Source organism: Gorilla gorilla, chromosome 3 (assembly GCF_029281585.2).
Source record: "Gorilla gorilla gorilla isolate KB3781 chromosome 3, NHGRI_mGorGor1-v2.1_pri, whole genome shotgun sequence".
In the NCBI taxonomy this organism is placed as follows: domain Eukaryota; kingdom Metazoa; phylum Chordata; class Mammalia; order Primates; family Hominidae; genus Gorilla; species Gorilla gorilla.
The window spans coordinates 34,249,489-34,274,824 of NC_073227.2; the positions used below are offsets into that span (position 1 = coordinate 34,249,489).

The 25,336-nt window shown below is 45.0% G+C and overlaps 1 long non-coding RNA gene across 4 annotated transcripts in view; it reads left to right on the forward strand.

Moving 5' to 3' along the window:
- The first annotated feature begins 1,369 nt into the window (after positions 1-1,369).
- LOC134758307 (uncharacterized) overlaps positions 1,370-25,336 on the forward strand; it is a 41,902-nt gene continuing 17,935 nt past the window's right edge. For 2 of the 4 annotated variants that reach the window (XR_010133354.1, XR_010133353.1), the window contains exons 1-3: positions 8,277-8,982; positions 17,935-18,075; positions 19,910-20,017. This is a non-coding gene — a long non-coding RNA (uncharacterized lncRNA). Of the gene's footprint in view, positions 2,092-8,276; positions 8,983-12,236; positions 12,292-17,934; positions 18,076-19,909; positions 20,018-25,336 lie in introns of those variants that run through there. The other 2 variants (XR_010133356.1, XR_010133355.1) reach the window with 2 other exon arrangements.

Below are 25,336 nucleotides of genomic sequence, written 5' to 3' on the forward strand. Positions count from 1 at the left end.
CCCTTTGGCAGATTCTCAGAAGCTCTCAGTTATTAATGGTCTTGATCACACACATATGCAGGAGACGGTTGCTGTCCTTGGCTCAGCCTTCACTGCACTTCTTCAGGTGAAGCCCCACAAGATGATGGGGATTGAACACTGGAAGAAAGATGGTTCCCTAAAGACTTTTTGCCAGAATTTGGCCGGGCGTGGTGGCTCACACCTGTAATCCCAGCACTTTGGGAAGCCACAGCACTTACATCACTTGAGGTCAGGAGTTCGAGACCAGCCTGGCCAATGCGTGAAACCCCATCTCTACTAAAAATACAAAAATTAGCTAGGCATGGTGGCGGGCACCTGTAATCCCAGCTACTTGGGAGACTGAACCAGGAGAATCGCTTGAATCTGGGAGGCAGAGGTTGCATTGAGCCGAGATTGTACCACTGCACTCCAGCCTGGGTGACAGAGCGAGACTCCGCCTCAAATCAAAAGAAAGACTTTTTACCAGAATTATTGGGGAAGAAAATTTATCCCCCCTGTAGTTGCTACTGTAAGCAAGCCTGGAGAGGTGGAGGCCTCTTCATTGGAAAAGCATGTGAGGATGAAGGCAACACAGAGAAAAAAGCAGAACATAGAGAGTGATTCTAATTGATACCTTTTTAAGCACCTGCATCCAGCGTGTCCGGAATTGGTGGGTTCTTATCTCACTGACGTCAAGAATGAAACCGCGGACCCTCCGCGTGAGTGTTACAGCTCTTAAGGTGGCGCGTCTGGAGTTCGTTCCTTCTGACGTTCGGTTGTGTTTGGAGTTTATTCCTCCTGCTGGGTTCGTGGTCTCGCTGGCCCAGGAGTGAAGCTGCAGACCTTCGCGGTGAGTGTTACAGCTCTTAAGGCAGCCCGTCTGGAGTTGTTGGTTCCTCCCGGTGGGCTCGTGGTCTCGCTGGCTTCAGCAATGAAGCTGCAGACCTCCGCGGTGAGTGTTATAGCTCATAAAAGCAACGTGGACCCAAAGAGCGAGCAGTGGCAAGATTTATTGCAAAGAGCAAAAGAACAAAGTTCCCACAGCCTGGAAGGGGACCCCAACGGGTTGCCACTGCTAGCTCGGGCAGCCTGCTTTTATTCTCTTATCTGGCCCCACCCACGTCCTGCTGATTGGTAGAGCCCAGTGGTCTGTTTTGACATGGCGCTGATTGGTGTGTTTACAATCCCTGAGCTAGATACAAAGGTTCTCCACGTCCCCATCAGATTAGTTAGATGCAGAGTATGGACACAGAGGTTCTCCAAGGCCCCACCAGAGCAGCTAGACACAGAGTGTCGATTGGTGCACTCACAAACCCTGAGCTAGACACAGGGTGCTGATTGGTGTGTTTACAAACCTTGAGCTAGATACAGAGTGCCGATTGGTGTATTTACAATCCCTGAGCTAGACATAAAGGTTCTCCAAGGCCCCACCAGACTCAGGAGCCCAGCTGGCTTCACCCAGTGGATCCCGCACCGGGGCTGCAGGTGGAGCTGCCTGCCAGTCCTGCGCCATGCGCTCGCACTCCTCAGCCCTTGGGTGATTGATGGGAGTGGGCGCCGTGGAGCAGGGGGCGGCGCTCGCGGGGAGGCTTGGGCTGCACAGGAGCCCACGGAGGCGGGGGAAGGCTCAGGCATGGCCGGCTGCAGTCCCGAGCCCTGCCCCGCGGGAAGGCAGCTAAGGCTGGGCGAGAAGCGCCGGTGGGCTGCACTGCTGGGGGACCCAGTACACCCTCCGCAGCCGCTGGCCCAGGTGCTAAGCCCCTCATTGCCCGGGGCCGGCAGGGCCGGCCGGCTGCTCCGAGTGCGGGGCCCGCCAAGCCCACGCCCACCCGGAACTCCAGCTGGCCGGCAGGCGCCGCGCGCAGCCCCGGTTCCCGCTCGCGCCTCTCCCTCCACACCTCCCTGCAAGCTGAGGGAGTGGGCTCGGGCCTTGGCCAGCCCACAAAGGGGCTCCCACAGTGCAGCAGTGGGCTGAGGGGCTCCTCAAGTGCCGCCAAAGTGGGAGCCCAGGCAGAGGAGGCGCCGAGAGCGAGCGAGGGTTATGAGGACTGCCAGCATGCTGTCATCTCTCACCAGCTGTGCCTGAAGCAGGTAATACCTGGACTTTTAAATTACAGGAGTCTTTACATGATCTTTTCTGTGATATACATGATGAATGAAAACTAGGCTGCCTGGGTTTGAATTTTGGAGCTGCCACTTCCTAGTTGTATAACCTTGGACAAGACACTTAACCTCTTTGCCCCTCCACCATATTATCATCTATAAAATGGGATAATGATAGTATCTACCTCATAGGTTGATATGAGAATTAAATGAGTTAACAAATGGAAAGCATTTAGAACAGTGCCTGGCATAGAGTCAGCATATTGTAATTTTAAAAAATTATATGTATCAGACAGTATACTGCAATAACAAATAGCCCCAAAGTCTTTGTGGCTTAAAATAATACAGTTTTTATTTTTGCTCATATTACATATTCAGAAATTCAAGTTGATGGAGCAGCTGCCATCTCTAATGTTGCTGGCCACCACGACAGAGGAAAACAGAATCTAGAAAAAGCCACGCTGGCTCTTAAAGCTTCTCCCCAGGACGGATACAGGTTGCTTCTATTCATGTTTCATTGGCCAAAACAAGTCATGTGGCCACACTTAACTTCAAAAGGGAAGAAAGGGCAATCCTGCTGTGTTCCCAGAAGGAAGACCCCTATTGACCCCACATTATCATTGTTATTTTGTAACTGATTCAATATCAAAAAGATGCAGAAATAATTTTTTAAAAAATCTGTTTCCCTGTTTTTCTCGGTTTTTATTATATTTTATTTAAAAAAATTTTTAGAGACAGGGTCTTGCTGTCACCCAGGCTAGAATACAGTGGCACGATCATAAGTCACTGCAGCCTTGAACTTCTAGGCTCAAGCCTTCCTCCCACCTTAGCCTCCCAAGTAGCTAACACCCCAGGTGTGTACCGCCATGTCCAGGTAACTTTTTATTTTTTATTTCTTTTGTAGAGGCAGAGTTCTCACTATATTGCCCAGGTTGGTCTCGAACTCCTGGCCTCAAACAATCCTGCCTCAGCCTCTCAAAGTGCTAGGATTATAAGCATGAGCTGCAGCGCTCTGATTTTTTCTGGTTTTATATTCCCCAGGGACCAGGAGACATGACTGAGCCATACTCTATTTACCCCACTTTTCACCAAACTACACCAATCACTTTAAAATCTGTTGGTCCTGGTGTCCATGACCCAGGGGCCAGGACCAGGTCACTGACATTTTCAACAATCTCTTGCTGGTGAAATCCCAGAGAAGAGGAAAGAAGCTGTATCTTGGGCTTCAGAGTCACAAGCAAACAAGAGAAGGAAGGAATTGAGGGACAAAAGAAGAAAAGCTCTCCTTGAGAGAGGGTGGTGTCTTGGGTCTGGAGCAAAGGGCTGTGAGGGAAGCTGGATGGGGCAGGGGAAGGTGCTAAACAAGGATGTAGCATCAGCTGTGGTCTTGTTCAGCCTGACTTCATGGGCAGCTCTGAAGTGTGAGTTGCACGCGGAGTGGGTCCTGCCCTGAGGCAAGGGAGCTGACCTTTTGTACCCCATGACTATGAGTCATTGGCAGTGAGCTACCTCTTGAAGGGGGGCATTCACCTTCTGGGTCAGGCAGCTCCTGTTGGGTTGGTCAAGGGCAATTCTTGGAGAAGGGGGCCACTGTGCGCTGTTCGCATGTAACCCTAGCAGGCGCTAGGGGATGCATGCAGCAGCCCCATCAAGGGACCTGGGTGGGGCACCAATAGCATCTACTGCAGGTGGTCAGAAAAGCACTAGAGGGCTCATCTGCCATCTTTCCCACCCATATAACTGCACTTTCAAAGCATGAGATATATTGACATTAGTGGGGTAAGTAATGGCATCCAATGGTTTCCCATTTACCTCCTGGATTAAACGCAAATTCTGCCATCAATGTATATTTCCAGGCTATGTCCCAGTGCTCTCCCAAACCCAGCCTATATGAAAAGTCACCTGGAAACTTGCCATCTTCTGAAGAACCTCTGTTCCTCGGATCAGGCTCTTTCTTCTGCCAGGAGTGCCCTCTCTACCCCAAGACCCATGAAATTGTATCCTCACTTCAAGGCCCTTTCAAATACTAACTAATTCATAAAGCCTTTCCTAATCACTCAACGGGATGTGAGCTTTTTTTTCTTTCTCTCAAACACTCTTTGAAACTTCAGAGTCCTTATTTTATGGAGTGGGTCCCATTCCATGAATTTGAGTTGTTTGATCAGGTTATTCCCCCAAGTCTTTTGTGGACTCTTTAGGAAGAATTGAGTCTTTTTCTCTTTGCAGCATCTGGCAAACACCCTGAAAGACAAAGGCACTAAATTAATATATGTGTAATTGAATTGAGACTTTGCTGAGATTAAACGTCTGTGCTTAATCAAAGCCTTGTCTTATACACGTCACCCATAACAGGCATGTACTGAGCATTCGTTTTGTGCCAAGAACTGTGCAGAAAGGATTTTCTTCACATTAATTATCTCATTTAATTGTATTATTAATGATCTCCACCCGACAGATGAGAAACTGAAGCTCAGAGAAGGCAAGCAACTCACCCAAAGCCACACAGGTAATGGGTGGTAACTGGGTGGAGACTCGTATGTCTAAATTCAGAGCTCATACCCCTAACCTCTATGAAGCAGCTGTGATAGGGACAAGCGCAGGTTTTCAATCAAATACATGGCTTCTGATTGGGTACATCAGCAAAATTGGCAGAGACTGGCAAGCTCTCTATCCAGCCCATCCCCTTTTCCTCCTGGGCAAAGAGTTAGACCAGCGATTCTCAGGTTTCAATGTGCATGTGATTCACCTGGTGCTCACTGAGAATAGAGGAAACAAGCAGAAAACACACACATGCACCCACCGTAACACAATGTGAGAAAGTCTATTATAGAAATATGCTCACAGTTGGGAGAAGAAGGCCGGAATGCAGACAGAGGTGCAAGGGAAGTCAGGAAAAGTGCCCCAGAAAAGGTAACCCCAGAGCTGAGGTGTTTTTTTTTTTTTTTTTGAGGCAGAGTCTTGCTCGACCCAGGCTGGAATGCAGTGGGTGCGATCTCGACTTAATGCAACCTCCACCTCCCAGGTTCAAGCAATTCTCCTGCCTCAGCCTCCGGAGTAGCTGGGATTACAGGCACCCACCACCACGCCCTGCTAATTTTTTTATTTTTAGTAGAGACGGGGTTTCAGCATGCTGGCCAGGCTGGTCTTGAAATCCTGACCTCGGGTGATCCACCCATCTCAGCCTCCCAAAGTGTTGGGATTATAGGCATGTGCCACCACTTCCGGCTCTGAGTCTTAGGAAGGAGGGAGTGGGAAGAAACTGCATTACAGGTGGCAGCTTCAGCACAGACAAAGGCAAGAGAGGCGAGAGCACACGAGGGCATTTGGACAACTGCTAACAGCTGAATATAGCTGGAGGGTAGAGTGAGAGAAAGAGCCAGGCCTGGAGAAGTAAGAAGAGGGCAGGTCCAGGAAGCATCATTTGAACCATGTACCAAAGGTAAGGGGAACTGCTGAGGCATCTCAAGGTGAGCGAGAGTGTCGGCCTGACCTTCAGAACTTTCCTCTGCCTGCTTTTGGGGAGACTGGATTAGAGGGGCTGAAGTTAGGGGCTGCTCAGTTTATTTTTAGATGAGGAGCTTCCTGGGTCCCAGCAAGCCTCACTGCCTGGGACCCCATAGCGGGAGGCTGTCCCTAGGATTCAGATGATCCATGCAGGGTATTTCAGAAGCCAGGGAGTCACAGAGCCATACAGCCCTGGGGATGCGAAGCAGGCACCTTGAAGAAGGCCACCAGGACATGGAGTTAAGGGGAAAGGAGGCTAAAAGTTCAAGAGGGGTGGGCTAAGACAGACCCACACAGACATCTTTTCCCTGGGATCAGTCTGTTATCTCTTCACCAGGCCATTAGTTCTCAGCCTTTCTCCTGTTGAACATAGAAGGCACATGACCTTCGCCAGCAGGACCCATGTCTTTGATACACCCAGGGTCATACACCCTCCCTGGAGCCACCAGTACTTGCAACTGAGAGTGACATTCACAGAGGGATGACCATGAACTCACTTTAATTTACAAAATAAGTAATTCACACAAAACCATTGATGTCTTCTCCATTGTTAGAAGTAGACTATAGGCTTGGAAGTCAGACAATCTCAGATTCCCATTCTGACCCCCTCACTTATAGGCTGTGTGGCACTGGGTGAGTTACTTACCCTCTTTGAGTCTTAGCATTCTCATCTGCAGAATGGGTATGATAATAGAACTCCTACGATGGAGGGTCCGTTAGGATTGGATCTGATTATGCAGACTAAATGCTTGGCAATGTGCCTGCTAATGGTAAATACTCAATAGGTGGTAACTGCCTTATTATGAATATTTTCTTATTCTTGTCATTAGCAATATGCCTCACGGCCGATGGGAGCACACCTGTGGGTAATAACACCGTGGCTGCCTCTTAGCCTATTAGAGAAAGGAAAACCATTTACTCCTAATTGGTTCACCTTTGTCCTTGAAAGTCATCACGCTGTGTTTCTTTTAAAACATGCTGTAATTGAAAATTCAGTCTAATTCACCCAGCCCTCCCCTCCGCTCTCAATCAGTGGGACTTTTGCTGGATAGGGAACTGGGTTGTTCATAGGTTCTAAGCCAGAAACCCAGCTTTAATTTCCGATTATAGGCCTGTCCTTTTTAAGATATGCTGGATGAAAACAACATCAGTGGTGGGGCAGAAGGAGCTAGGAATGGCCTCCTGTGCATTGACAGGGGAAGTATTCAGTCCCGTAACAATCTTTCAGCAGCCCACATACCTGGGCTCCGTGTGGCTTGTAGTCTCTGCCTCTCCAAGAAGCTGTTTCTCTTCACCACCCGTAGGGGGCAGAAATACCTTGATTAGGGCCCCTCTAACAGTGTTTCCATCTGAATAAATGGGAATGCTGCCCGCTCAACCCTACAAGAATTTAATTAGTTTGGTGGTTGGCAGGTCCCCCAAAGATGAAAAGAGCAAGAGATTCCACTGTCTCATCCAAGCCAGTGTCCTCTCCGGCCCAGACCCAGGCAAGAGCCCCCTAACTAGTCCTGCTAAGTAAGCCCACTCTGACCCCGCCAGCACATTCTCTCTATGATAGAGAGATCCATTTAAAAATGCAATCTCATTCCATCACTTCCCTTGTCAAGCATTCTCAATCGCTTTCTCAATCAATGCTAGGACTCAGATTTTAGCCCCCAGGGCCCACGTCTGGCTTCTGCTGGCTGGTCCAGCCTCATCCAGGCCCTTTCTGCCTTTCTGTACCCAGTCACACCAGGGCTTAGGCAGTCCTTTGAGTGTGGGGAGCTCCTGCCCACCTCTGCCTAGCTGGCATCTTTGCTGGGAGACCATATCTTCCTTCCCCACCTCCCACCTGTACTCAACTTTTGCTCCTATGTTCTCAAGGTTTCTTATTTTTCTCCCCTGTGGGCTTACCCCTGCCTCCCCCAGTGGGATATCAGCTCCATGAGGGCAAGAACTGTGTTTTATCTACCTCCTCATTCCCAGTACCGACCACGGTGCCTGAGCGGCATATAATAGAGAGTTGACAAACTTTTTAAAAATGACAATCTTTTTTTTTTTTTTTTTTTTTTGAGACAGAGTTTCGCTCTTGTTGCCCAGGCTAGAGTGCAATGGCATGATCTCGGCTCACCACAACTTCCGCCTCCTGGGTTCAAGCAATTCTCCTGCCTCAGCCTTCCGAGTAGCTGGGATTACAGGCATGCACTACCACGCCCGGCTAATTTTGTATTTTAGTAGAGACCGGGATTCCTCCATGTTGGTCAGGCTGGTCTCGAACTCCCGACCTCAGGTGATCCGCCCGCCTTAGCCAAAATGCTGGGATTACAAGTGTGAGCCACCACACCCAGCCTTAAAAATGGCAATCTTTTATTATATTGGAATGGCAGATGAAGAGCTCTGTTTTTGCCAAGGGAGATGGAGTGGAAGTTGGTTCATCCATTTGATTGCTGTAGACTCAATTATTCAAAGGGCAAATGCAGATCTGCCTATTCCTTCAGAATATTATGCTGTCAGGAGTTATTTCCCTTAATCTTAATGTTCCCTTTATGTCCTTCAAACTCCTTCTCAATTAGAAGATGCTGTTTATTACTTCCTTATCCATGAAACCTCAGGCTTCTTTGGTGGTTATTATGTCACAGAGAGGAATCTTGTCAAAATCAAATGGAATGGAGGCAATCGGGGGGAAAGGATTTTATTTTTCATCTGATTACCATCATTTTCTCTCTCTCTCCGGGTCTAAGAGTGGGATGGATGTAGGAAGGGGAAGGAGTTGTCCTAATATGGGTTACTGAAATGTTATTGGCCCATGTTAAATACAGAAATGAAGGGTTTAGAAATGTTTAAGGTGATTTTACTTTGCCACAGTGTCCAAGCACCTGATCAATGGACCTGTCTTGATGAAGAGGGCAGTGGTGAGCATTTGGGGTGCTGTTGAATTTGTGTGGTGGCTCACACACACTAGGACCACATATCCTCCCTCAAAATTTTGGAAATTTTAAAAAACTCATCCTTAACTGCAGAGAGTTTATAAAATATGTTGTCAAAGATAACATAGCCCTAGTCACATGGTAAGGAAAAGCCAACATTCAAGAAATGCTTGGAAACTGAGAAATGTTAAAGGCAGGAGTACAAAGGAGGTGAAGAGAATGGTCACTGTAGGTTGAGGTGAAACAGGAAGTCGATCCTTGGAGATGAATCCTCAGAGGGTCTTGAAAAAAAAAGTTGGCAAATATTAAGGGGTAGAAGGATGTTTCAAGAGAGAGGAAGCCATGAGCGAAGGCATGGAGGCCTATGCAGAAGATGTGAAGGCCATGCACATTATTTGCTGATTGAAATAGAAAGGTCAAGAATCTGGGTTCTACCATTTGGCAACCGTCCTAATGATAATTGATTCAGGTAAGAACACTAATGGATGCTGAGGTGTGGGCAAGTTTGAGAAATAACAGACTATTTAGATAGTCTCAAAGTATCCGCCCTCCAGATTCTTAATGACAAAGCAAAACTAATAACCCTCCAATGATAAAACCTAGCAGATACCACCTTAACTAACTGATCAGTTAGTGTTACAAGAGATGAGAAAAATCCACAGCATTTGCCTCCTGATGTGATGCACTGGGGAAAACACAACAACACAACATCATATTTGTGTTATTCCTGCAAAAAAAAAAAATAGCATAACCTAAATCTACTCATGAGGAAACATCACGCAAATGTCACTTGAAAAACATTCTACAAAATAGCTGGTCCATATTCTTCAAAAATGTCAATATCATGAAAGACAAAGATTGAGGAAGTGTTGCAGATTAAAGGAGACTGCAGACACGTGACAACTGAATGCAATGCATGACGTGGGATTATCTTTTGCTTTAAAGCAAAATGCTGTTCTTTAAAGGACAGTATTGGGACAATTGGTGAAATCTGAATAAGGTCTGTTTACTATATAAAGGTATTGTATCAATGTTAATTTCCTGAATTTTGTCATTGTACATTCAGAGAATGTTCTTATTTTTAGGAAATACACACTGAAATATGTAAAGGGACATTGTGTCTCAAACAGTTCAGAAAAAATATAATACTAGTGAGGATGCAGATGTGGAGATAGATCGAGATACAGGATAAAGCAAAGTGATAAAATGTTAACATTGGGGGAATCTGGGTGAAAAGTATGTAGGCCTATGAGAATTATTTTTATTATTCATGTAACTTTTCTGTGAGTCTAAAATTGTATCAAAGTTTAAAGTTAGGCTGGGTGTGGTGGCTTATGCCTATAATCCCAGCACTTTGGGAGGCTGAGGCAGGCAGATCATTTGAGGTCAGGAGTTCGAGACCAGCCTGGTCACCATGGTGAAACCCCATCTACTAAAAATACAAAAATTAGCCAGGCATGGTGGCATGTGTCTGTAATCTCAGCTACTCGGGAGGCTGAGGCACGAGAATTGCTTGAACTTGGGAGACAGAGGTTGCAGTGAGCCGAGATCGTGCCACTGCACTCCATCCTGTCTCTAATAATAATAATAATAATAATAGTAAGTTAAAGGAAGAGAAGAGAGCCATTAGGCTCTGGTCCCTTCTTTGCTCTGTATAAATGTGTAATTTTGGCTAAGTCTCTACACCCCTGGGTCTCCTCCTGCCCTTCCAGTTGGAGGCCTCGTGGCTTGCCTTTCTTGTTCTGCCTCCTCCCAGCTAATTTCCAGATCGACACCTTGTCTCCTCTTCCTGAGTCAATGTTTCTTTCACACTGCGCCCTGATAGCTGATCTCTTTGGCTTAATGCCCCTTGAGATCTGGGCCACCATGGAGGTTTTTGTCCAGCATCCAGGACATTTTTTGCCGACTTGGGCTTGTACTCCAAACAGATCAAGGTAATTCACATTTATTGAAGTCCTACTCTGTGCCAGCACTGCTCTCGATCTTTTCAATAACCTAAAAGGTAACTTCTCCAATGTGTGTGGTCTACTCTCACTATTATCTCCACACAAATTTCAGTGGCTCCAAAGCCCTACTTCCTTGATCAGAGAAAGTTCAATATTTAGTGGATCATACCTTCATGTGAGAAAACTCAGGACCACCTAAACACGGATCCTACTTGGTTGTCCACTTATAGCTATGGATCACAGAGCTAGGATTTTTGGCCTCAAGTCCTCAATGTTCTATTGAAGGGGTCACTCAGGGTTCCAGCTGTCTCCATTTCTTGGGTACCATCAGAGCTGAACCTCAAAGCTAGATATCTTGTCACCTGTGAAATAAAGAGGAAAATGCAGGCCTGGTGTGGTGGCTCATGCCTATAATCCCAGCACTTTGGGAGGCCAAAGAGGGAAGATCGCATGAGGTCAGGAGTTCGAGAACAGCCTGGCCAACATGGTGAAACCCCGTCTCTACTAAATATACAAAAATTAGCCAGGTGTGGTGGCGGACGCCTGTAATCCCAGCTACTTGGGAGGCTGAGGCAGGAAAACCAATTGGACCCTGGAGGCGGAGGCTGCAGTGAGCCAAGATGATGCCATTGAGCTCCAGCCTGGGTGACAGAGTGAGACCCTGTCTCAAAAAAAAAAAAGAGGAAAGTGCTCTTTTCATGTTACAATCAGTTGCAGTCGATGTGAGGGAGTCCCACAACCAGTTCCAGAATTCTAGTGCAATGGCATTTATGGCAAACCTGTTTAAATTCTGGGTAAGGCTGAGATCCAGTACCAGCCACATTATAGTACCAGGGCCATTCTGCCTCCTGAACACTCAGGCCTGGCTTTGGAGCCCGCCTCCCCACACAGGACCATTTCCTCAGTGTGAGTTCTTTCCCAACCCTTGTTGACTCTGTCTGCAAACTAAATTTTTAATATATCTGAGACAGAGATTGTGGACTTAAGTCAATATGTAAAGGGTATTGCCTATCGCCATGGGCCAACAGGAAACCCTGGGCCAGATCCTGCCTCATCAAGAGACCCTGTTGACACTGGAGGCTCAGAGAAGTTACCCATTTGAGGCTGGGGGTCCCGCAAGTCATAAGTGGTGGGGTCAAGATTTGAACTCATATCTCTGGGGCTCTTTCCAGTCCACTGTCTTGTTTTCTCCTCAAAGTGCAGCATAGACAACAATTAGGTAAATGGAGGCCTTCCTACTTGAGGCTTTGTTAGCAAATTGAGGTTTTTCTGGCCTGGCCTGGGATTCCGGAAGTACAGGGGACAATTGTTTATGCTGCTGTTGGTGATTTCACATTTAGATGATGCAGACTGCTTGTTTTTCTTTCTTCACAGTACCTTTTCCCTCCCAAGCACTTAATCACCCAAAAGACGGAAACATCAAGGGTAGCCCATTTTTATACAATTCTGGAAAATGCTTGGGGCAGGTGGGAGGAAAGGGTGAAACGACTGGCAATGTGGTTTTATAGAAAGAGCGTGGGCATCAGAATCAGACAGTTCTGGGTTCAAATCTGGGTTTGTCGCTTCCTATTTGAGTAAACATTTAGAAGTTAAAGGTCTTCATCTGTAAAACAGAGACAATACCATCTACCTCTCAGCGTTACATGAGAAACCTTATTTAAAATCATCAGTCTTGAAGAGGGCTCAATGACACTTAGTGTCCCTCACTTTGGCTGATCCTTTTTGGATTATATGAGAATTTTAGCTATCTATATTTTGCTATTCATTCCTCTTACAGACAACCCTCAAGTCAACTCAGAAGCAGGTCTTGTTTCCATGGAGATGTATTTAAGGTAAACAAATGTGAAAAGGGGAAGCACAGACGCCCATCCCCTACACCCACTCACGGCCAATGCACCATCTCAGCAGAAATGTTTCCAAAGAAATGTTTCACAAAGCTTTCGGGGAAGGCCAAGGGCTCTTTCACAGTCTTGACATGCTTTTTCATTGTACGGCTCTTGAAATGAACAATAATTCGAAACAGATAATAATGAACTTCACACAGCAATGGATCAAAAGTGGAATTACTGAGCTCAGCATTGTCTAGTATAATTAGGCTGACATGCTGCTGAATCCAAATGGATGGCTTTCCGACCCCCACTTTTGCATGTGCACATTTATTTGCAGAAGAACTTTTAATGAGCAGAATATTACAAGATTTCTGGACCCCACATGGTTTCAGTTCTAATCCAAACAGCTTACTTTCTTCTGAAACTCTGATTTTCCTTCCTCGCTTCTTTTTTTTTTCTTTTGGCATCACTATTTTGTAAATTTCAAAGGAGAATTGGTTCCTTGAATGTGCATGGAAATATAAGCACATAAATCACACGCTGAATTTACTTAACAAGGAGCAATAATCCCACTGTCACTTCCCACTGAACAATGCCTTTTTAGGAAAAAATGCTGCAAATCCTTTAGAAGTCCAAATCCGATGCATCCAATCAACTCACTTTTTTAAATTCCACAAAATAATTTCTCTGTTTTAAATAGCTTATTAAACACAACAGCAATCACATTTCTTAATTAGACCTAGCTTTAGATCTCTCTTCAATCATGGCAGACAGCAGACTAGCTAGTCACTTTATAGGGCCATAAACATTCATTTCAAAGTCTAATAATAGAGTGGTTTCCTCTATTCTCCCTCTAACACAAGGGCCAATTTTTGTCAAGTGAAAATCAGCCCATGTCTTACACAAGACATCTGTCCTCAAGATGTGACACCTAAAATGATAAAGCAGAAATATGTCACCAAAGGCAACAACTTATAAAATTATGGCTAACAAGACTAGACAATCTTGTTGTTGCGTCAACCACAAAAAAGAAAGAGAAAGGGCATTTAATATAGCCTTTATTAGTCACTTTATTAGTCACTGGTACCTGTCTTGAATTTTGCAAAGGCTCTAACAGAAGAATTAACTTGGCCCATTTACAGAACCACAGGCAGAAGATTCTGCACTATCAGGGATATCCATAGTGGTAGCAAGAACGATTAGCAGAATGTCTGGATGTCCCTAAGCAGACGGATTAATGCCACCATCCTCAAGGTAGGCTCTGAGCTGCTAGCTAGAAGGATATAAGGAGCTCTGGTTAATACAGAGAGAAGGTCCCAGCCAATAATTACTAACATTGCTGGCCCCATCCATCCACATTAGATCCAAAGCGGAGAATGAATTTGAACCTTAGAATCCTTCCCATTGTCATGCAAACAAATCTGTTAGATGAGATCTTAGAAGCATTGAGCAGCCCCCAAACCATAGAACTGCCAACCTTAGAGGTGGAAAATTGTAGAAGAGGAAACTGTAGCTGAAGGTGGTGAAATGACTCGCCTAAGGTCACAGAGAAACCACACCACCCTTCACCACTTGTGACTTGAATGGAAATAGTCTTTTTCTGACCAAAAAAAAAAAAAAAAGAGTGAGTACACTGTGTGTCAGCAAATGTTATGCCACATGCAGCTAGATCATTGCCCAACAAAGGAAATGTGGATTCACAGAACTAGCTTCCTACTTTGAACACTATTTTTCCTGTAATCGGGTAAGGCTGGGGGCAAATTCTGGTCAAACCCTACAAAGATAAAGGGAAGCTCCATGTTTATAGATGCATGAACTGTAGGCCTAGTGAAGACTTCTCTATCATTTATCAATCCAGTATTGATTGGGGCATGCCCAACATGGGGCAGGTGTTTTGGAAAATATAGAAAAAGCATAAGACATAGCCTTTTCCCTTAAGAAAAATTTAAACAATGTAGATGATTCTTAGAGATCAAGTGCAAAGATTAGATATTGATGATGATCCCAAAAGGCGTTCGAAGATGGGAGAAATCGCAGGGTTTTTCACAAGTCAAGGATGGCTTGACTGACCTGAGATCTGTAAGGGACCTTGAAATCTGGATTGTGTAGAAGGATAGATGTAGGGGAGAGAAAACCTGGGGATATCTAAGCAGGAACAAAATTTCTGAGGTTGGAATTAATATGGCTCCAGAAAGTCTGGTCAAGACACCTAAGTGGCCTAGAAGTTGGTTTTAAGGACACAATGAAAAACAACACTGAACCCTGAGGGAAAGCCATAACAAGTGACTCACCAAATCATTTGGCCAAAGCAACACCAAACAAAGCTCAAGAGTCAGACCCATTTCCTTGGAGACTCGTCTCTCTGGTATGCTAAGAAAAATTAAATTTGCAGTTTTCAGATGTACATATGCCAGAATCATCAAAATGTCATGGATTCTCCTTCATATCATGACTAATATCCTCACCTCTGTACAAAATAGAAAGTTGGCCTGAGCTGTAAGAGGAAGGATTGCCCCTTTCTACCACCGCTCCCCAAGAGGAAATTGACTAAATAGTTTTGGAAGCCATTTCTAGACCCACAAGGCCCTAATTCAAGAAAATAAGGTGTTGCCAAAGGTATTAAATATCCAAGAAACTATCCGAATACCTTTCTATGCTTTTGAACATTCCTTCTCTCTGACCTTAAACATGCACTTAAATTTATCAACTCCTTCCATCTGAAGGTGTGCCCGCACATGGCCTTTCTAATATTACCTCCAATTTGGGGGGGCAGAGGATAAACGGACAAGCTGAGGAATTATAGAGCCACCTAAATGGGAGGCTACTTCAAGGTTAAAACATGGCATGCCCAAACGCTTGCTGTACACAAAGGCTATTTATAATAGTTCTGATTTTAAACTTGGATTTATAATAAAGTTCAAGGCAGAAAGAGCAAAATTCCATACTGAAGAAAAATTACAGCTGGAAAAATCATTTGAAAAAAAAAAGAAAAAAAAAAAAACAAGAAAGCCTTCCAAGTGGTTACTCAATTTGGGAATTTAGAGAAGATGGCAGTTTGTGTCCAAGAAGAAACTACTTTTGGGGAAATGGAAGAGTGGAAAGTCTTGCCTTCAGTCTATTTTTGTAGCCCTGCCTCCAGCCATGCACATAACTGAGTCAAGGAAGGGCATTCCTCCCCACAGCTTCCAAAAAGGTGCATGTGAACGGAGGCCCCTGGTCACACTATGGTGAGCCGAGTGCAAAAGCTTCAGGCAGCGAAGGGCAGTGGGAAGGGAGATATTAACTTGCCTCTGGCCTTTGGTGCCCAGCAAACCTGTGCCCTGCCTGCCTGTCCAGCCTGCTTGTGCCTCTCCAATCTGTGTTCCAGCATCTAGCTCCAGGTCACTCAGGAGTTGCGTGTGTTAGAGGGGGTGGGACAAGGTGATGTGATGGATAGAAACTCTCTTCCTCTTCCTCTCTTACTTTGTCTTAAGTGGGAAGGAGTTTTGGGCTTGCGGGGAATCGTTGCTCAGCATGCTTGCTTGTGCTCTGTAGGTTAAAGCGTTTAACTATAGGGTGGCAGGTGGTATCTATCTATGTACCCACTTCTTACCTCTCTCTAGCAGATGAGCCTCCAGAGCACAGCACTCATTTACTTTGAGCAAAGACTCAACTCCAGAATTCTTCCCAATCCAACAGTCCAGGCTGTCATTACTAATCAGAATGGGCAAGTGGTTTGCAACTCATTTGCCAAGGTAGAGAAAAGAAGAGCAGGAAGAAAGAGGAAAGTAACATTTTCTGAGCACCAATCATATGCCAAATAGTGGCATGTCAAGCGGGTGGGGAAGTCAGCCTCGATGGGGAGGGGACAGGTTATCACTGGCATTGCATAATGAATATAAAATGACTTCGATCATCTTTACACTGGGCTCCAATACTCCATGGACAATGCACCCTCATTGCCACTCCCACTGTCCCCTCCGCCCTCCTGACTGCACCACCAGGACCAAGAACAGCTGGTGGCCCTTTCACAGGGCTTGCCTTTCCCAACAGCCTGGTGGTGTGGCAAGGACTTGGAACCATCCCTCTTATACTGTTAAATCCCCTGTTGAGGTCAGACTGTGCCTCAGTTTCCTCACTTGTAAAGTGAAGACAACAAAGCTGTACCTTTCCTAGAGGGCTGTAGTGAGGGCTAGTGCTTCTGCAATTGTGAGAGGGCACAGAACCTGGCATATAGGAAGAACTGTTAAATGTCAATTTTCCCTTAAGTTACCAGCTGAACTGGGCTGCCCCTACCTGAGTTTTAAGATCATTACAATAATAATAATAACCAATTGTAATATACCACATAGCATTGTCTGGTTTAGAAAAACAAACAGGATACTCAGTCAAATTTGAATTTCAGATAAGAAATGAGTAATTTTTTAGTATGAGTATTTCCCAAACATTGCATGGAACATAGTTATACTAAAAATTTATTTATTTTTAATCTGAAATTCAAGTTTAACTGAGTGTCCTATATTTTATCTGGCAACACTAACATCAAATCTTAAGGTGTGTGGAATAAACAAAGGCATAACTCTTTGGAAATAAAAATGTCACACTGAAAGAAATGTTTCTCCAAATTGATTTTCAAACTTTTTCCAGCCACATTCCACAGAAAGAAATACATTTTGCATCACAGTGCAATACACACAAATGTGTATTAACTGAAATCAACATTTTACAAAACCTTTTTTGTGTGCAGTATATTCTGATATTTTGTCTCCTTCATTCTACTTTATTTCTTTTTAAAAAAATTCTTTGTCCAGTATCACTTAACTGATTTCATGACCCCCTTAATTGAGGGGTCAACAAATTATGGCCCAGGGCTAAATCTAACTAACCACCTCTTTTTGTAAGGCTTGTAAGCTAAAAATGTTTTTTACATTTTTGGCCAGGCGCGGTGGCTCACACTTGCAATCCCAGCACTTTGGGAGGCGAAGGTGGGCGGATTGCATTAAAACCAGGAGTTTGAGACCAGTCTGGCCAACATGGCGAAACCTTGTCTCTACTAAAAAGAGAAAAATTAGCTGGGCATGGCGGCGCATGCCTATAGTACCAGCTACTCTGTAGGCTGAGGCAGGAGTTGCTTAAACCTAGGAGGCAGAGGTTGCAGTGAATTGAGATCATACCACTGCACTCCATACCACTTTTTGAGACTCTGTCTCAAAAAATAAAAAAGATAAGATAAAAGTTAAAAAGATAAGATAAAAAATTTTCTACATTTTTAAGTGGTTGGAAGAAGTCAAAAGGAGAATGATATCTCATGACTGGTGAAAATTGTATGAAATTCACATTTTAGTATTCATAAATAGTTTAATTACAGGACAGACACGCTCACTTGTTTACCCATTGTCTTTGATCATTTTCGCACTACAGTGGCAGAGTTGAGCAGTTGCGAGTTGAGAGTTCCGTGTTGAGTACAGCCCACAAAATCTAAAATATTTACAATTTGTGCCCTTACTGAAAAAAAATTGCCTATCCCTACCCTAAAGGGTTGCAATTTGCAGTTTGAAACGCTCTGTTCTAAATGGTTTTGCCCCAAAAGGATTCATTTCTATTCATGTGAGTGAGCAGTTTTTTTAACAATGTCAAGTTAACCTTACTCTTCTTATTTCCTCGTAGGATAAAGACAGAGGAACAAATACCAGACCAGCAAACTTACCTGAATCCAGCTGCCCTCAGAGTATGGCTGAGGCTTGGTCAAAGCCCAGAACTTAGCAAGGGTTAGAGGACATCATGGGACCATATTCCCAGTCACTCCAGGTATCTACTACTCACAGGGAAGGGAGGGATTATGAAGAACACAGAACAAATGTCAAGTTCTTGACTTTGAATCATTTAGGCTCTTGACTCTTATTACAGAGATTGGGTGGGTCCTCCATAGCCAAGGTTTGTGATAGAAAAGTGTGATCAAATCTAAAGGCTAAGCCCCACGTAAGCACGACATAAAGTTTATACTACAAACAAGAGAATGGAAAGAGAGGAAAGGATGGTTGCTCTAGCTAGGGAAAGATGAGAGGGGAAGAAGAAGATGCTGACATAGCCCTGAGGGGTCCTGCACTTTGCCTGCTCCCTTGTCTTGTGATTTTCTGAAGTGGGGTAGCGGGTGATAAATCATCAAGATAGGTTTAGTAATGCCAAGACCTGAGAATGTGTGCCCTGATCTACGGGAGACGCCTAGAGTTAGGGGAGAACAGCACAGATACATACCGAGATCATCAAGGGCCCCGAGGGCCAAATGCAGCGTGCTACTTCCTTTTGTAAGTGAAGTTTTATTGGAACACAGCCATGCCCGTTCATTTATCTATTGCCTGTGGCAGCGTTTGTGCTACAGTAACAGAGTGGAGTACTCATCTAAAATACGTGCTGTCTGGCCCTTTACAGGGCATAGTTTGCCATCTCCTGCGTTGTATGCTGGCCATAGTGGAGAAGAGAGCGCAACAGAGCAAAGCAGTGGGGAGGCCCCAGGAATGCCCCCGATCTGTCACAGCCAGGCCCATGTAAGAGAGCATCCTAAAGTTTCCCTTGCTCCTGCCTCCAAAATGGGCACAAAATGGCCAAAAGAGGGCCGCAGACCTGAGCAGAGCTTGAGGTTGGGACAAGAAGATACAGTGGAGATGGAGGGCTTTCTAACAACGGAGGCCTTGGCAGCCTCCAAGTATGGCCCCTGGGTGCCACTACGCATAGGTGCCGATGGCCAAAGACCAGGTCTGCTTCAGGCTAAGGATGCCTGTGGACCATACCACCCCATCCCTCTCTCAGTCCCCCAGAACCCCGTTTTCTACACCTACACCATCCTATATTTCCAGGATCTTACCAGCAACCCCAAGAAGAAGGGAAGGGCATGAAATTTTGAATTGAGTGACTGAAACCGGCATGACTGCATAAACACTGAAGTGAGTGATTTTTACCAGGAAGACACTATATATTAAGTTTCCTGCCACTAGAAGAATGTAGACTTAAACTAGAAATTAGGTTATAGAAAAATGAAGAGGTTTACATTCTGCATAGCCGATAGGAAGAACAGGAAACTGACTTTGTCGCTGCAGGAAATTGGAACTTCATTCACAGCAATTCTGAGACCACAGAAGTTGAAGTCCTTATGGTTCACGACTCAATGACTCCATACCTACTCATTTTTCTACCGACTTCTTTCTAGAATAAGACAGTTTAAAGCAGTCCAAATCTTCCGGAGATTTTTCCCATTCTACCTGCAACTCCATAAAAGGAATCCTGTACAAGTCTAAATTTTCACCAGTAGGTGGTGCTAACACAAACACTACACTGTACTTATCTGAGGATGAATTAGCCAGACACTAATTAAAGCTCTCTGCATTAGCACTTTTCTCTACAGCGCCTTCCCTCTGGTCTAATTGAACTTTGTTATTAAGCAGTCCCTGAGTGGTTTCACCTCAGGGCTAACACTCTCTCTCTGGAGTGGTATAATGGAAAGAATTCCAGCATTAGGAAACATGGGGTATGGATTTTGGCTGTCTTACTAATTAGATGAATTCGCCAAGTCACTTAATCTCTCTGAGTCTTAGGATCTTCATTTTTAAAATAAGTGAGTTGGGTTTGTTGGATGCTTGTTTTCCAGGTTTGAGAAACAATTCCACAACCGCTCTTCTCCCATCAAGCTAATACATTTTGAGGAAAAACTCAAGATTTCAAGAAATAGGCTCTCGGACACAATTCTGTGGGGGAGGTAAGAAGTCTGTGGCACAGACTTTCTGTCAGGCAATTTGGCAATGTATAGCGGCAGTCCTAAAAATGTATGTACCTCTTGACCACGAATTCCATATCTGGGAATTCATCTCAAATAAATAATTACAGGCATGTGCAGATATGAAGCCAAGAGAACACTCTATAATGCAGTGCATGTTGACTTTGTTGAGCGCTCAGTGTATGTTCGCTAACCAGTTTCTGAACTTCAGATAATCCTTAGAACTATATTATAATCCTTGTATAAGGCAACAAAGCAAACTATTGCTTAATCATACAATGAAAGGAAGAAGTAATGAACATATTTTGTGTGCCACACACCAAGCCAGACACTTTTCTTAAGTTCTTTCTTTAAATATTCTTACAATAACCCTATGGCAAAAAGGTATTATTAATTCTATTTTATAGCTAGGGAGTCCAACACTCAGACCAGTTAACCTTCTTGATCAAAGTCACCCAGTGCTGATTACTGGGAGAAGAATTGCATCTTCTGCTTTACAAAGATCAAGTTCTCTGAGGGCTTGGGGAAAGCTTTCCCTGTCATGGAAGTAAGAGGAGGGAAATTCAGTAGGTGAACTTTGATTCTGCCTGAGAATTGGATCTGGGCTCTTGGGCGTCTTTGAGGAAGAACTGCAATTTCAAAGCTTCTGCCAATTCTTTGTGCTGCTAAAAATGGAAACCCAAATTAGTCTGTGGGGGCCAATGCTTTCTTGTGGAGAAAACGTTCTTAATTGAGCTTTTATCTGTGCAAAAGGAAATTCCGTTCTGGGATGGGAAAGCCTAGACAAGGAAACACTCAAGCTCTGTGTCTACCAAAGTAAAAGAGTGAGGATTGTACCGATGTTAATGGATTTGGGGCTTCCTCTGGTAGACAGAGGGAAGAGGCTGTGGGGGCACGGCATTCAGGGAAAGAGAAACACAGTCAATGCAAACCCCGGTGTGGAGGTAAAGACGGCATAGGAGCACACCTGGCAATGTGCTGGGAGCCTGAAGGTGAAGGAAGACCAGTAGGAATTGGGTGGGATGAGATTTGACCTAAGGACTTGGGGTATGGTTGGTCATGGCTGACACAGAGCTTAATTTTTCCCTCTCTGCACTGAAATTCTTTCAAGCTTTCAGTTGAGCCAGAAAGCCTCATGTTAGCATTGTCTTGGGGTGAAGGGAGGCACTGAATCCATTGGATCAGGGACACACATTCAGGTGGAGAAATGGTAAGTGAATGCCAAGACTGTGTCTACATTCCTTGGAAGAACCCTGGGCTTCCTGAAGCCTCCTGGTTTGGAAGCTGGAGTTCTTTTATTTGCATATATATATACATATTTTTTACAAAAAGGATGGTCTTGGAAGGTTGTCATAAACTCAGGGACACAGGAGTTCCGTCTCATTGTTATATTTCAGGGACTGAGACTTAAGATGTTCTGCAGCACAGCTGAAACCATGGAGAAGGATGCTTTTTAACAGGGTTCACCTGTTCAGAGGACTCTGCGACCACAAGCACTTGGCCGCTGTCAGCAGGCTAGGTGATTACAGCATTAGATCATGCCTCTAATGGGAAAAAGGCTTCTCCTTTCTGGCTGACTAATCAGCTTGCCATTTTTATTGCATGATCAGTATCAAGAGCCAATGATTTCTGTCAGCTCCCCGGGTGCACACTAGCATGACAGAAAGAACAGCTATATTAGCAAAGAAAACAGGTGGAGGGATTAGCAAACTCACTTAAAAGGTCAAGACAGCTTGGTCCCTTATGGCACAGCGACAGGAAGGCTGAAGGGGCCCCTTTCTTAGAACAAGAATAGCTGCTAGTACGAAACTCCCATACTTCTAGTCATCTAGTCATCTTGCTATTTTCCTTTTTCTTATTATTATTTTAAAGTCCAAAGTATTTCATGCTCATTGTCAATCTGTAGCAGTTCCCTAGGGCTGCCATGACAAATTACTACAAACTTGGTTTCTTAAAACAGCAGGAAATTATTCTCTCATGGCCCTGGAGGCCAAAAAGTCTGGAATCAAGGTGTGGGCTATGCTCCCTCTGGAGGCTTTATTGAAGAATCCCTCCTTACCTCTTCCAGCCTCTGGTGGCTCCAGACAATCTTTGGCATTCCTTGGCTTGTGTCTGCGTCACTCCAATCTTTGCCTCCATCTTCGCACAGCCCCCTCTTCTCCTTAAGTGTCCCTTCTCTGCGTTTCTCACATAAGGACACTTGCTGTTGGACCTAGGGCCCCCCTGGATCAGCCATGATGACCTCATTTTGAGATCCTTAACATAATTACATCTGCAAAGACTCACTTTCAAATAAGGTCACATCCACGGGTTCGAGGAAGACATGAATTTCGAGAGGTCAGTATTCAACCCAGTTCTTGGGGATGTTCTTTTGTGTCAAAGTGCTTTCAAAGCTCTTGAAAATTCATGTTCAAATTCTCAAGTGCGAAGGGCTGATCTGTGAAGAGCAGTGCCAGTGTATCCATAGCTGCCTGAAGGTGGACGATGGGCAGTGCTGGGGCCAGGACACCTCCGGAATAGTGCTCCCTCCCCACTCAGCTCACATCAGTCACCAAGTGCTGTGTGTGGTCCCCTCTCCTCAGTGTCACACCATCATAACCTCTTCTCCAAAGCTCAGGCCACCAAATTCCTTACCTGAGGAAGAGCAACATCCTCTGGAAGGAATTTCTTCACCTCCTGTCTTGCTGGCCTCCAGTACATTCTCTAACCATCAGCCCACGTGATCTTTCTAGGTTAAAATTAAAATTTTGCAAAGCTGACTCATTGCCTTTGGGCTGTGGTTCAAGCCTCTTGGCTGGGCACTCCAGGTCCTCTGAGACCAGCTACTTGCTTCCCAAGGCAGTCTCAGCTCCCCACCACACCTCTGGCAGCCTAAGCCCCAGGCATTCTTGCCACTGAAGAATGAAGCAAGTCCACAAACACCTCCTTGCCTTTACATCCTCTGCTCTTCCTGTCTGAAAATACTTTTTTCCTTATTCACCTGGTCTCTTGGGGTGAGTAGTGGCCCACAAAAAGATATGCCCTGTCCTAACTTCCAGAACCTGAGAATGTGACCTTATTTGGAGAAATGGTTTTGCAGATGCAAGCAACTTAAGGATCCCAAGATGAGATCGTCCTGGATTACCTGAGTGGGCCCCCAATCCCATGACATGTGTCTTTATAAGAGAAAGGCAGAGGGAGATTTGACACAGAGCAGACAGTCTTGTGAAAACAGAGGCAGAGATTGGAGCAATGCAGTGCAACCTGAAACCAAGAATTGCCCAGAGGAATCACTGGAAGCTGGAAGAGGCAAGGAAGGATTCTCTCCTAGAGCCTGCAGAGGGAGCATGGGCTTGCCAACACCTTAATTTTGGACTTCTGGCCTCCAGAACTATGAGAGAATAAAGTTTTGTTGTTTTAAGCCACCCAGTAGGTGATAATTTGTTAAGCAGCCCTAGGAAACTAAAGGCATGGATAATCCCAGGATCCCATGGAAGGTTGTGCAGGTTGCTGACTTCTCAAGGGCACTAATTGAGAGGACGAGGAGAGACTAAATACAGCTCACACTGGGCCTGCCAACCTGCATGGCCTGCAGGAGACTGCTCCTGGCCAGAAGGGGTACCTCTCTCTTATTTACAGCTGGCCAGCACCAGCTCTCATTCTTGGGTTTTCTTCAACTCTCTGCTCCTGGGTTGACCTTCCAGGAAGCCTTTCTTGAGCCACACTTCTCCCCAGGACTAGTCTGGACCCTTCTTCTGCTCCAGTAGATATATTTATCCTGCTGTAACACAATTGTCGGTTCACATTTCTATACCCTCCTCCATATCTCAGAAGCAAGGGCTGCTCTTAGTCTCCTCTTTCCACTGTGCCTAGCACATCATAGGTGCTCAAAAGAGACCTGTTGAATGAATGAGCAGGAGCCAGCTATGGAGCCTCAGTGAGCCTGCGGCAGCAAGAGGCACAGTGAGCGGGAGCAGGGATGAGATGCCCATCCCAAGGGGCTGCTGAATCAAGGCAATTTCATGCTCGTCACAATTTGCCTAAACTAGCCATCAAACAGAACCGAAAAATGGCTCGAATAGAGAGCACCACCAGGACGTTAACATTTTGCAGATGTGTTATCTGAGCTTGTGCCTTTATCTTTTCCCTAACTGAGGCATCAGCGCCTAAGGATATTTCAACTGGGGCCAAACACTTGCTCACACATCCAACGGGACCCAACGTACTGCATTCCACGCAGATACACTCATGAGCTCATGCAAGTCCCAGGGTGCTCATCTGGTCCAGATTTGAAGGAAACTATTTAGCTAGATGGAGAAAAACACATCATGTACAACTTAATACCAAACAGATTTTATGACATACTGAAACTGCTTTTGATAATCTACTAATATATCAGAAGAGCTAATCAACTAAAAAAGAACCAGCTAATATCATATCTCTGAGGTCTGAACAATGTTTATGTGAGTTGCAGGGATGACAGAAAATACAAAAAGATGCAGGGAGCTTTAGGGAGAGTTATCCAAAGGCTCCCCCACCCCCTACTGAGATGCAGTCCTGTTTATTGTAGCAAGAAATGTATTTTGCCAATTTATGAACATAGACAATTATTTTCTGGCTGAAAGTCAGAGTGGACTTTTCCAGAGATGCAGAAACGCTATTGCTTGGCCACTAAGATCCCTCGTGGGGATGCTGCTAGGGAATGCTGCTAGCCATGGATGCTGCTAGGGAAATAATCGGTGCATGACAGTTTCACTTGGGACTATCTCAACCCATTGGTGATTTCCTCGTCAGTGTGGGGAGCCCCTTCATTAACTGGTCACTTGACCACGACAGCATTCCTAAGTGATTCCTAAGACTTCACAAAGTCTCCCAATAAATGTTTTAAATTAAAACTCACATCTGTGCTTGTCCTGGCACCATCTGGGGTTATAAGAGGCAGCACAACATACTGAGATAAGAATGACTTTGAAATTGCAGTTCAATTACTTGATGATGTGAGCTTTGACAAAACTGCTTAATTACTCTGGCCTCAGTTTCCTCATTGGAAAATGGAGAACAAAATGTTGACAGTCTCACTCTGTCATCGAGGATGGAGTACATCCTGGAGTACAGTGGTGTGATCTCAGCTCACTGCAACCTCTGCCTCCCAGGCTCAAATGATTCTCATGCCTCAGCCTCCTGAGTAGCTGGGATTACAGGCATGCACCACCACACCCAGCTAATTTTTCTGTATTTTTAGTAGAGATGGGGTTTTTGCCATGTTGGCCAGGCTGGTCTCGAACTCTTGGCCTCAAGTGATCTGCCCGCCTTGGCCTCACA